Source organism: Podarcis melisellensis (genome assembly GCF_964234715.1).
Source record: "Podarcis melisellensis genome assembly, chromosome: 5".
In the NCBI taxonomy this organism is placed as follows: domain Eukaryota; kingdom Metazoa; phylum Chordata; class Lepidosauria; order Squamata; family Lacertidae; genus Podarcis; species Podarcis melisellensis.
In genome coordinates, this window is record NC_138537.1 from 76,552,251 (window position 1) to 76,563,876 (window position 11,626).

At 44.8% G+C, this 11,626-nt stretch overlaps 2 long non-coding RNA genes across 3 annotated transcripts; one reads left to right on the top strand and one right to left on the bottom strand.

Moving 5' to 3' along the window:
* Nucleotides 1–1,477: 1,477 nt before the first annotated feature.
* On the bottom strand, nucleotides 1,478–3,197 carry LOC309371253. Of its 2 annotated transcripts, none has more exons than XR_014168972.1 (3): nucleotides 3,028–3,197; nucleotides 2,392–2,584; nucleotides 1,478–1,615 (listed from the first exon to the last, which is right to left on the bottom strand). It is a non-coding gene; the product is annotated as an uncharacterized lncRNA (long non-coding RNA). The 2 variants fall into 2 exon arrangements; XR_014168973.1 differs by having other exon boundaries at nucleotides 1,478–1,618.
* Nucleotides 2,691–9,059, top strand: LOC309371195. The gene is made up of 3 exons (XR_014168887.1): nucleotides 2,691–2,882; nucleotides 6,430–6,492; nucleotides 7,352–9,059. It is a non-coding gene; the product is annotated as an uncharacterized lncRNA (long non-coding RNA).
* Nucleotides 9,060–11,626: the final 2,567 nt, after the last annotated feature.

Below are 11,626 nucleotides of genomic sequence, written 5' to 3' on the forward strand. Positions count from 1 at the left end.
ATCTCTTAACAGGGACCACTCACAGTTGATTTGATGTGATTTGCTCAGTAGCTCTTGGGTGGAGCCAAGGATTAAAACAAAACAGACGATCCAGAACAAGCAGCGTGAGTCATATATTTCCTCTCATTTGCAACTTAAAAACAAGCCAGATGTGTGTGCCTAGTGGTGTTTCTTGCAAAAGAAAAGCCTCTGGGTGTGGCAAGATAAATTGGGGTTCCTCAAGCATTTCCTTGCCTCAATTCACAGATTTCGGGGTCTCTGTGTACTGTCCCACCATCTTTGCCAGGACAACGAAACCCCACTGACACATGGTATGGTGCTCAACTGCCTGCTTTTCAACACAGATCCAAAACGCAGGAAGCTGCCGTATACTAAGAGTGTGTACACACTACAAATTCAAAACACAAGAATCTTGGGAATTATAGTTTGTCCCTAACAGGGCAACCATTCCCAGCACCCTTAACAAACTATGGTTCCCAGAATTCTTTGTATGTGTGATGTGCATGCACAATTATACCACATGATGGCTTCCTCCAAGGAATCCTGGGAACTGAATTTCATTAAAAGTGCTGAAAGCTGTTAGGACACTCCTATTCCCCTCACGGGACGCAGGTGGTGCTGTGGGTTAAACCACTGAACCTAGGGCTTGCTGATCAGAAGGTCAGCGGTTCGAATCCCCGCGACGGGGTGAGCTCCCGTTGCTCGGTCCCTGCTCCTGGCAACCTAGCAGTTCGAAAGCACGTCAAAGTGCAAGTAAATAAATAGGAACCGCTCTGGCGGGAAGGTAAACGGTGTTTCCGTTCCCTGCTCTGGTTCGCCAGAAGCGGCTTAGTCCTGCTGGCCACATGACCCAGAAGCTGTACGCCAGCTCCCTCGGCCAGTAAAGCGAGATGAGCGCCACAACTCCAGAGTTGGTCACGACTGGACCTAATGGTCAGGGGTCCCTTTACCTTTACTATTCCCCTCACATATCTACTATTCCCTGGGAAGAGGAATTGATGGTTAAACCACTCTGGGAACTGTAGCTCTGGAAGGGGAATGGAGTCTCCTAAAAACTCTCAGTACCCTCAACAAACGACAGTTCCCAGGAGTCTTTGGGGGAAGCCATGACTGTTAAAATGTTGTAGCATTGCTTTAAATATATGGGGCAGATGTGGCCTAAGTCAGACCACTGGTCTGTCTAGCTCAGTATCAACTGTATAGACAGACAGGAATCACTGCCAACCCTACCTTGACATGCTGGTGTTTGAACCTGGTGTTTTCTCCGTGCAAAATATGTGCTCAGCTGCTAAGACATGGCTCCTCCCTACTGTATAACTGCTTCATCACCTCAGGTCTCCCCAAGTTCCAAAGTGGGCAAATGTCCCAAATCCAGGGCTTGTTTTAGCTTCCAAGGAACCTCTCAGCTCAAGGTCAACACAAAAGACAGCTGCCTCAATGGTGCCTTAATGCCCCACCTGTGTGTTTTATTAAGCCAGCAGCAAGCTGTTTCTGTTGCCTTCTGTTCTCAGAACTCCATGCATTGCCTGTCGGGTTCTTTCCTTTCCTCGCCACCTGACACATCTGGACTGTACTTCATATTTGTTTGCTGGCTTCAGGTGGCTGTTTGCTCTCTCTGCTTTTTAAAATTCTGAGTCAAGAGATGAGAGACATTAATGGCCTGTCCAGCGCTGCATTAAATGGTGAGCAAAACACGCCTCATTTACTAAAACACCCTAGTTCGGCAATACGATTGCTAGAGTCAATACCGGTGATCCCGCGAACGGAAGCTCAGGTAAGTATTGACACAAACTCTGCTGGCTGCATGACTGGATTAGAAGAACCACTAAATAAGGCTCGGCTCACCACCATACCAGAATGGGGAAAGACGGCTTAGTGGTTTTTAGTAGTTTCTTGCATTTCATGGTATACCAATTCTGTTAAATAAATCAATAAAAAGGAAAGAGTTTGGAAGCAAGTAAAGTAATATGCACAAATTGCCTAAAGAGGGTGTGCATACAAAAGACTGTTAAGACTTAAATGAATTAACCAAACCTATGCCATTTAAGATACTGCATCTATCCCCTGAATGGTGCACAAAGGAGGATAAGGGGCCTGCACAGAGACATCTGAGCACCAGTGTGTTGTGTTCTTGGAGGCCTAGGACAAGGAGGAAGGGCCTTAGTTTCCTATACCCATTTTCGAAGGATGGTACTTTGTAAATGTTTAGTGCAATAGAAATGAAATCCATATGCCAGAGCAAAAAATCAGAATGCAACCTTTGAGGACACTTCTGCAAAGGCAGGAGTAGCCAATGTGGTGTACTTTGGTGTATAATGTGGTGTACTCTATCCAACAGGACAAATAGTTGGGGGTTAAGGGGAGTTGGAAGGGGGGCACCACATTGATTACCTCAGTATTGTGGATACACAGGCCCAGATACGAACGGACATTGGTGCCTCTCTCACACAACTGCCCCTATGTTGCTCCATGCTGACGTGCCCGCCATTTGCTCAGTTATTTTCCACCGAGATTCTATTCAGAAGGGATGAGCACTATTCCCACTGATGCAGAAAGAAAACACTTGCTGAGACACACCTCCCACCTGGGAAATGCGAAGAATTTGGCATTTTGACACGTGCCTTCAGTTTCGTTTATCTGGGCTTAAAATGCTAAGCCACCTGAATGCTCCACCTATTGAAAATATTTGCCCAGTGAGCGTGGGGGGTGTCTTGGTTTGTATATAAAACCAGCATGGGCTGGAGACACTGCCACAGAATGTTTAGAAGGCCGATGTTTTAAATTTGGTTAAGGACAGAAGCTGTTGAAAACAACCATGTCTGGAAAGCAACCATGTTTTAAGGGCTTTGCTCAACAAGCTGAAGGGACTGTGCAGGATGCTGGTAAGAAACTCTATCTATCTATCTATCTATCTATCTATCTATCTATCTATCTATCTATCATCTATCATCTATCATCTATCATCTATCTTGGTTTCACTTCAGATGCCCAATGAAAAGGAGTTTCATTCTCAGGGCTGGTTTATGCATTCTCAGTAGCATCAAGCTGGTCTGCTTCCTTCCTGGTCTCTGCTTCTTGTAAATCAGAATGCACCCCTCTGAAAAAGTGGATTGCTGATTGAAGACACTTCCAACTGATTCTATGACTCTAGGACACTTCCAACTCTATGATTCTTCAACTCTTTGGCATAGCAAGTTAGGCTGCATCCACACAGCATTTTATTCCATTTTCACAAAGTTTGGGAGCTGGGGGCACTGTTATACAGTGGTTTCGCTCCTTCCTCCTGGGCCGTGTTCAGAAAGTGGTGGTGGGGGATGAGTGTTCAGACCCTTGGGCCCTCACTTGTGGGGTACCTCAGGGTTCCGTCCTCTCCCCCATGCTTTTTAACATCTATATGAAGCCCGCGGACTGTCTCGCCAGAGTGGTGCAGGCTCTAGTTATCTCCCGCTTGGACTACTGCAATGCGCTCTACATGGGGCTACCTTTGAAGGTGACTCGGAAACTACAGCTAATCCAGAATGCGGCAGCTAGACTGGTGACTGGGGGCAGCCGCCGAGACCACATAACACCGGTCTTGAAAGACCTACATTGGCTCCCAGTACGTTTCCGAGCACAATTCAAAGTGTTGGTGTTGACCTTTAAAGCCCTAAACGGCCTCGGCCCAGTATACCTGAAGGAGCGTCTCCACCCCCATCGTTCTGCCCGGACGCTGAGGTCCAGTGCCGAGGGCCTTCTGGCGGTTCCCTCATTGCGAGAAGCAAAGCTACAGGGAACCAGGCAGAGGGCCTTTTCGGTAGTGGCGCCCGCCCTGTGGAACGCCCTCCCATCAGATGTCAAAACGATAAACAACTACTTGACATTCAGAAGACATCTTAAGGCAGCCCTGTTCAGGGAAGTTTTTAATGTATGATATTTTAGTGTTTCCTGGTTTCTATGGAAGCCGCCCAGAGTGGCTGGGGAAACCCAGCCAGATGGGCGGGGTACAAATAAATTATTATTATTATTATTATTATTATTATTATTATTATTATTATTATTATTATTTCCTTATCTGATAATTTCCACACTTTATGCAATCTTTCCCACAATGTAAAAGCCACTACTGGAAAAACAGCGGACTCTAGCAGAAGTTTAGTGTACATTTCCAGGTTATTTGGCTCCGGGGGGGGGGGCAATTTTACAACCAGTTAACTCATCAAATTGTGGGAGTTCTGTGGTGTAGTCTCAAGTGAAGAAATTTCAGGCAGTATTCAAGCATACGGTTTTTTTCTACCATATCAAATTTAGCACGACATGGTGGTATATTGAGCAACAAGCAACAGTTCCATAATGCAAAAGGTGATGTAGTATAAAAGAAACATTAAAATCTGGGGTAGAAGTGCTAGCATTATAATTAGGATTGTTGGTATCTGTCTGTCTTGGGAGACAATGGAGGAGTGTGTCTTTAGGGGTGATGTCAAAATATTGGAAGGTTACAGTGCCTGCTGTGGCTGTAGAGACCGATACAGGAGAGACATGCTTTGTTGCAGTTGAGGCAGATGAAGGTTGTGCTGTTGAATGCAGCCTTAGACTTCTATAAATAAGTAGTTGTTTTTAAATGCTTGAAGGAGGCTGAATTTCATAATGCCCCCCCCATGTGCAGTATGAAGTGGAACAGTCCAGGAAGACCTTCATCAAAGAACAGGTTAGCCCTTCAGCAATAGGTATCTAACAATGGCATTTCTTGATTGACATTATATGGTCTGCTTAATAGTCCTGAGCGCTAAAGTGGATGCAGCTTACTTTTATTATGTTTATTTATGTTTCCTCTGGAAAGCTCAGAACAATGTACTCCACTCCCGATTTTATCCTCATGACAAGTTGAATAAAATGGGGGGGGGGCAAGTGAGCCCCGCCCCACATAAATGATCACATGAAGTGGTACATGCACACCATTCGAATGGCAATGCCCATCAATTGGGGGGGGCTCAAATATTTTATGGGGCCCCCCAAAGGGACCTCAGCCCCTAGGAGTTGGCTCTTACGCTATGCTGTGAGATAGGTGAGGCTGAGAAATGGAATAGCAATGCAAGCATCAATGTTTGTTGTTGTTGTTTAGTCATGTCCGACTCTTTGTGACCCCATGGACCAGAGCACGCCACGCACTCCTGTCTTCCACTGCCTCCCATAGTTTGATCAAACTTATGTTAGTAGCTTTGGGAACACTGTCCAACCATCTCGTCCTCTGTCATTCCCTTCTCCTTGTGCCCTCAATCTTTCCCAGCATCAATTAGGGGAGTGGTGTGAGCTAGCCATCACTGTAGTACGCTCAGAGGAATAGTGAGATTTCTTTTCTGTACCAAAGTTAAATAGCCTTTCCTGCTCACCCCATCACTTGTGATGTCACTGCTTTCCTCTCTCCTAAAAACAACTCAGTTCTGAAAAATATGTACATTCATGTCCCCAGATGCCACTGATCTGCTAGGTCACAGCCATTCACCCAGGTGCTGTGATAAGGAAGATCTTGTTTTCCCTATGATATCTATGTACTCAGTGTGCACTCAAAGAACATCTTGTTATTGTCTGCTGATGCGTGACTGATAAAGTTATCAATCTGAACCACGATTCTAACCTCATGATGCAGGACCACACAGCTTGTGGACCCACCAAGAGGATCTCACAACCCATCAACTACAAACGGAAAATGTGCCAGGGATTCATTAAAACCCTTCTGGGGCTTCTGCATGCATGCATGGGGCTGCAAAAACACACCATGGGTTTCCTCAAGTATTGCTGATATTTTCAGCTTGGTGGGGGTTACACTTTGCTGGGGGCGGGGGAGAAATGTGATTCAGATCACATCCAAAGCTGAGCCAAACTGATTTGCACTTCCTGAAACAATACACAAACTGAAATGCAGCCATCCTTCAAAATTTGCCACTTCTTCAAATTTTGCAACACAGTTCTCCGGTCAAGCAATATGTACAAAAATGCCTATGCTATTGTAAAGTGTACAAATAATGTATGCATTGGTGAAAATAATGCACAAAAATGTTATATAAGGGGGACTGCTTGTGAAAATATGCATATTAAGCAAAATTGCATACGAAGAATGTGTACATTAGGCGAAATCACACTAAAATGGTGAATTTTCATGAGGACTTAAAAAAAAAATTTGCAAACTGATCTTATAATTTCTACAAATTTTTAACAAATGAACTTAAGATGGGAAAAATTAGCAACCGAAAGAACCCAAATTTACAGATTTTCTCACCCCTACAGTTTGCACAGGTTTTATTATAAATTGCTCCAGGAGAAGAATACATCCTGAAAGAAAGCTATGATATAAATAAGAATAAAATAAATATTTCCCTTTGATTTTCCTAGTACCTTCCCTTTTTACAACTGATTTTTAAAATTAAATAAATCTCTTTTTTCTCTTTCTTGCAGTAAACAAGGTGGGACAGGCCACGCAGCAAGTTGTGGACCAAGCTACCCAGGCGGGTCAGAAAGGTAGGACTCAAAATTGCTACTAGCTTAAAAGCAGATTGTCAATTATAGCATGAGCTGTGCCTGTTCCATTTATGATATGTGTATACAACCCTTGGTAGGTTGCATAAGGTCAGTGGTAGCCAAGCATCTGCTTTGTAAACATAATGTCTTTTCCCAGGGGAACTCTGAAAATTATAGCTCTGTGAACATGGCAGCTGACTCAGTCTTTGCCAGTGTCATCCCAATGAGGAAGGCGTGCACACCGGGATTCTGCCAAGTGCAGGGAAAATGCAGCAACATCACAACTGACCTCAAAGCAAGATCCCATCCCTAATCTCTGACTGGCTAGGGAAAGGGGAAGCTGGGACATGAGGAGTCAAAGAATATTAAGTGGGCTATCCTGCTTTTAGGGACGCGGGTGGTGCTGTGGGTTAAACCACAGAGCCTAGGACTTGCTGATCAGAAGGTCGGCAGTTCGAATCCCCGCGACAGGGTGAGCTCCCGTTGCTCAGTCCCTGCTCCTGCCAACCTAGCAGTTCGAAAGCAAGTCAAAGTGCAAGTAGATAAATAGATACCGCTCTGGTGGGAAGGTAAACGGCGTTTCTGGGCGCTGCTCTGGTTTGCCAGAAGCGGCTTAGTCATGCTGGCCACATGACCCAGAAGCTGTACGCCGGCTCCCTCGGCCAATAAAGCGAGATGAGCGCTGCAACCCCAGAGTTGGCCATGACTGGACCTAATGGTCAGGGGCCCCTTTACCTTTACCTTATCCTGCTTTTGCAGGCAGTGGTTGTTCAGACTGGGCAGCACATTGAAGCTACACATTAGGAACCAAGTGCTTGGGAAACCCCGATTAGTAACATCCTTCCTTCCCTTTTTACAGCTGTGGACCAAGTGTACAAGGTAGCTCAAGATGGAGTGACCGACCTCGAGAAAAAAATTGGACTCAAGAAATGATGGCCATCATGATATTGAAATCAGACAAAAGAACATTTGGCATCCTCAGATTCACACTTCCCTCTTCCTTTCTGTCGTAATCCTTATCCTTACGGAAAGCATGAAATATATTCTCTCCACGCCCCCTTTTCTGATTTGTAGATTTGCAGTCCAAAGAAAAGAAAAGGATCATATCACCACCTTCCTTCAGAAGGAAAAACGTGCCAGATTTGGACAACTGAATTGTCTAACTACCTAGTTCGGGGCATTTTGGCACCTGTGATTGTCATATGGCATGAAAAAAGAGGGCTGCCCCCGAGATAAGATTTTCATATCCCCTGCCAGTCTCACACCTCATTCTTGTAAAGTCAAGACATCATACTACCACCAGTATATCAGGAGTCATTCCAAGGATGGAATTAACTCACCTTTTGTCTGCTTTCTCAAAAAAAAAAAAAATAGCTGTCAACTGGCTGCCCCTGGGCCAAATTAATCAGTACGTTTATGACCCTCCTAATTTCCAATCCTAGAGGCGAAAGAGGAATGGAAATGAGCAGCATCAGTGACAGAGGGATTTTGGCAGGAAGCCATTTTGGTAGATAAGTTGTGAAGCTTTGTGCCATGCTTCTACTCTCTTGTTAAATTGGTCCCCCTCTGGCAACACTAGTTGTTGACCCAGGAGAGAAGGGTTTTATTTTCCAAAGTTATTCATATTGACTTTCCCTGTCCAAAAAATTGTTAGGCTCCAGGAGCATGCCATGTAGTGCATTTCTTGGAATGTTTCCCATTGCAAGAAAATGTGGGTTGGTTAGCCCTCCACCCTATAGGACCACAAATAATCTGCAATTTGCCATCACTACTGAACAAATAACAATCAATGCTCAACTTTGCTTGTCTTCCTGAGATCTGAACAACTGCACTGTGCATAGCCAACCTGCACCTTGTGTGCACTTCTGCACATAATGTCTTTTACCACTGAACCTGTGAAGGTTTTCTGGTGGATGTATTTTGAAATAGATCAACTCCTTTCTTGGTCTTTATCTGAGAAATGGGCTTCATCTATATATAGTTTAAAACACAGTAGGTGGAATGGTTTCTAATGCTGTGTTAGTTTGCTCCGCCACGGAGCTAGAGGTGTGCAGCCTGACAGTGCAACACTGCATTGTGAGTTCTCCAAGCAGGATCAAACAATTGGAAGAACTACCACCATTTCTGATACGCATTATCGCGAATGCGCAGAAAAACCCATTGCCACCTGGAATCAGTTTTTGAGATCTCAACAATTGCACTGTGCACTTCCAGGCTGCGCTATTTTTAGTTGAAACAGACTGCTTTCTTTAGCAGGGAAGTCTGTAATTGTATTGAAAACTCTGCAGTGATGCAATGTTAAGGCAGTCATAAGAATGGCTCTTAAGGCAGTCAATGGCAACTATTGCAAAACTGCAAAGTTTATTGAGGAGGGTGCAGGATAGCAATGGAACACTTTGTTGTTCGCTCTCTTACAACGAAACACAATCAACCAACCAACAGGTCATAGCAATACCCGTAAATCATAATTGTCAACGCAGAAGTACGATTTGTTGTTTTACCTTTCATGTCTTTCCTTTTCTTGACTTGAATGTTAATAATAATAAAAAAATGCATGACAATCTCAATTCTTTGTGTGCTTACATGTGACTGAGCTCTATGCTGCATTTCCCCCTTATGGGAGCTGACAGTAACTTGCAAGGATAAAATCACAGGTGAATATGTGGTTGTCCAAGCCACCTAACCCTCCATGCCTACCTCCTTTCATTGTAGGGGCACTTTGAGATTGGGCATCATGTGGCATGGAGCAAGGAAGTCCCTGGTTTTATTTAAACCACATTTCAGCCATTCAGCTCAGGGTGTGAGACCTCTGGGTATAGGGCAGTATATAAATTCAATAAACAAAATAAATTCGGCATGGCACAGGAGATCTACTATCAAGATATAGCTTCTTATGGATCTAGCTAGCTGAATTACACTAAGCAATTTTGCCCAGAATCATTTACTTTTACTGCCAGCAGCTTTCCAGGTTCTCCAGCAGAGATCTCACCCATCACCTACTCCCTGAGCAGTTACCTAAAGAAGCAAGAGGTTGCACCTGGGCCCTTCTGTCCTGAACCCCTGGCCTACCTGGCAGCAAGTCAGTCCAGGGTCAATCCATGTGTCCGAAGCACAGTCCCGCAAAAATCCTGGAGCATCCAAGCTGAGGTCTATCAACATGGGCAGTTGAGCAAACACAGCCCCTCAGCTCTGCTTCTCTTTTTGCATGCTGATTGCAGCATCTGGGCTTGACGAGGCATATGACCCTCACCTGTTCCAAGCCTGTTCCAGCTGAGGAGCTAGCGAGTCTCACCTGGCCAGCTAGGAAGCTGGGTTTGGTGCCCTTGCCTGCCTCAGCTTCTTGGAGCACCCCTCCCACTGCTCCCTATGCCTCAGAGCCCACTGTGTTCATGGAGACAGGGGCCTCTCTGGCTCTGGTGATAGGTCCTGCTGCTCTGGTTTCTGTGCACTGACTCCCATCCTCTCATCATCCTCCGTCACCCTGTGAGTACTTCCTACATGAACCTCTCCTTCCCCATCCCTAGCTTGCCCTGGTATGTCCCAGTCCCGGCTACACCCCTCTCTGGGATCCTCTTCCACCTCCCTGTTGTCCTGCCAGTTCATGACACCTTGTATGCCAAAGTTAGGCCCTTAGATCTGCCAGTCTTTTGGTGTATGTGTTTTTCTTTGAATCAATCAATCAATCAATCAAAAACACATTCAAAGCAGCCCCGGGGAGTCACCATTCTGATCAGAGAAAGGGAGATGGAGCGTCAACATTTTCCCTTTGCAACATTTTGTCTATCTAAGGACTCCCCAATCTGATATTTGCCCCACTGGAGGTGGGGATGCTGGCGTACAAATAGCAAAGAGTGGGACAACCTGGGCAGGGCCTTTGAGCTGGATGCATAATGTGATGGGGACCCAGTGATGGATGGGAGGATTGGTGTGAGTGACGGAGAGATCAATGCTTTTCAGAGGCGAGTTTTGGGTTAGAGGTTAAAAGACTAAGCTGTGACAAGGGAAGGCCAGAGGGCCACAGCACACACCCAAAATGGTAAATTTGTGTCATTTATTGTGGTGCAAAATTTTGAGATACTTTTAGACAGGTTATTATTTTGTAATGCCCAGGACAAATAGCCCTGCTTGTAATAGACCCAATTTCCCCCCTCTGTGTGGTATACGAAGCCACTGAGGATAAGTTCACCCATGTCAATTTCTCACTCTTTGACCAGATCATCGTGTGCGTGATGATGCCCTGCAGATTCCACAAACCGCCTCAGGTTAAGCAACACTGATGCACATTTTCGCATGTCAGTGTTACTGCAGTTTCTCTTTCCAGCCACAGTGTGGAGTAGAAGCCTAAGAATATAATTTTCAGGGTTTGCCGTGTTTTCTTTCCACAACTTGTGAAGCAGTGCATGCTGATCTTAGAGATTAAGGCACATGTAGGAACAAGACAACTGACCATAGTAGAATTTGTTTTCTAAGTGCACAGAGTCAGCCCAAGGCATTCTGCTAGGTAGGGCAGTGAATGGCAGTTCCTCCCTTCCTAAATAGGGAAGCAGGGAGAGTTCAATTCAGTTTGAATAGAAAGGCAAACATACCTAATCTGTGCTTCCCAAAACGATATGAGAATCAAAACACAACGATCCTTCAAAATTAACACAACTCAATTTTGCAGTGTAGTTCTCCACCCAAGCAATGCTTACAAAAATGTATATATTGGGGGGGGGGGAGTGTGCATAAAATTTAATGTGTATTACTGAAAATCATGTGTTGTAGTAGGGAAAGCTCCTTCAGAAAATGTGTACATTAGTCAAAACTGCATATAAGCATGCATTAGGAGAAATCTGTAGTAAAACACTGGTGAATTTTCATTTTTCAAAATCCGTAAATTGGTGCAGAAATGTGGAAAACTGAATTTAAGATGGGGAAGAAGAGAAACTGAGAGAACTAAAATGGACAGATCCCTCCATTCCTATTCCCAAATCAAGGTTCAAAGTACGGTGGTACCTCAGTTTATTAACTTAATCTGTTCCAGAAGTCCATTCTTAAACTGAGGCGCCCTTTCCCTAATGAGGCCTCCCGTCGCCAGTGTGCTTCCACCATTCGGTTTCCGTTTGTAGACCAAGGTAAAGTTCACAAACTGGAG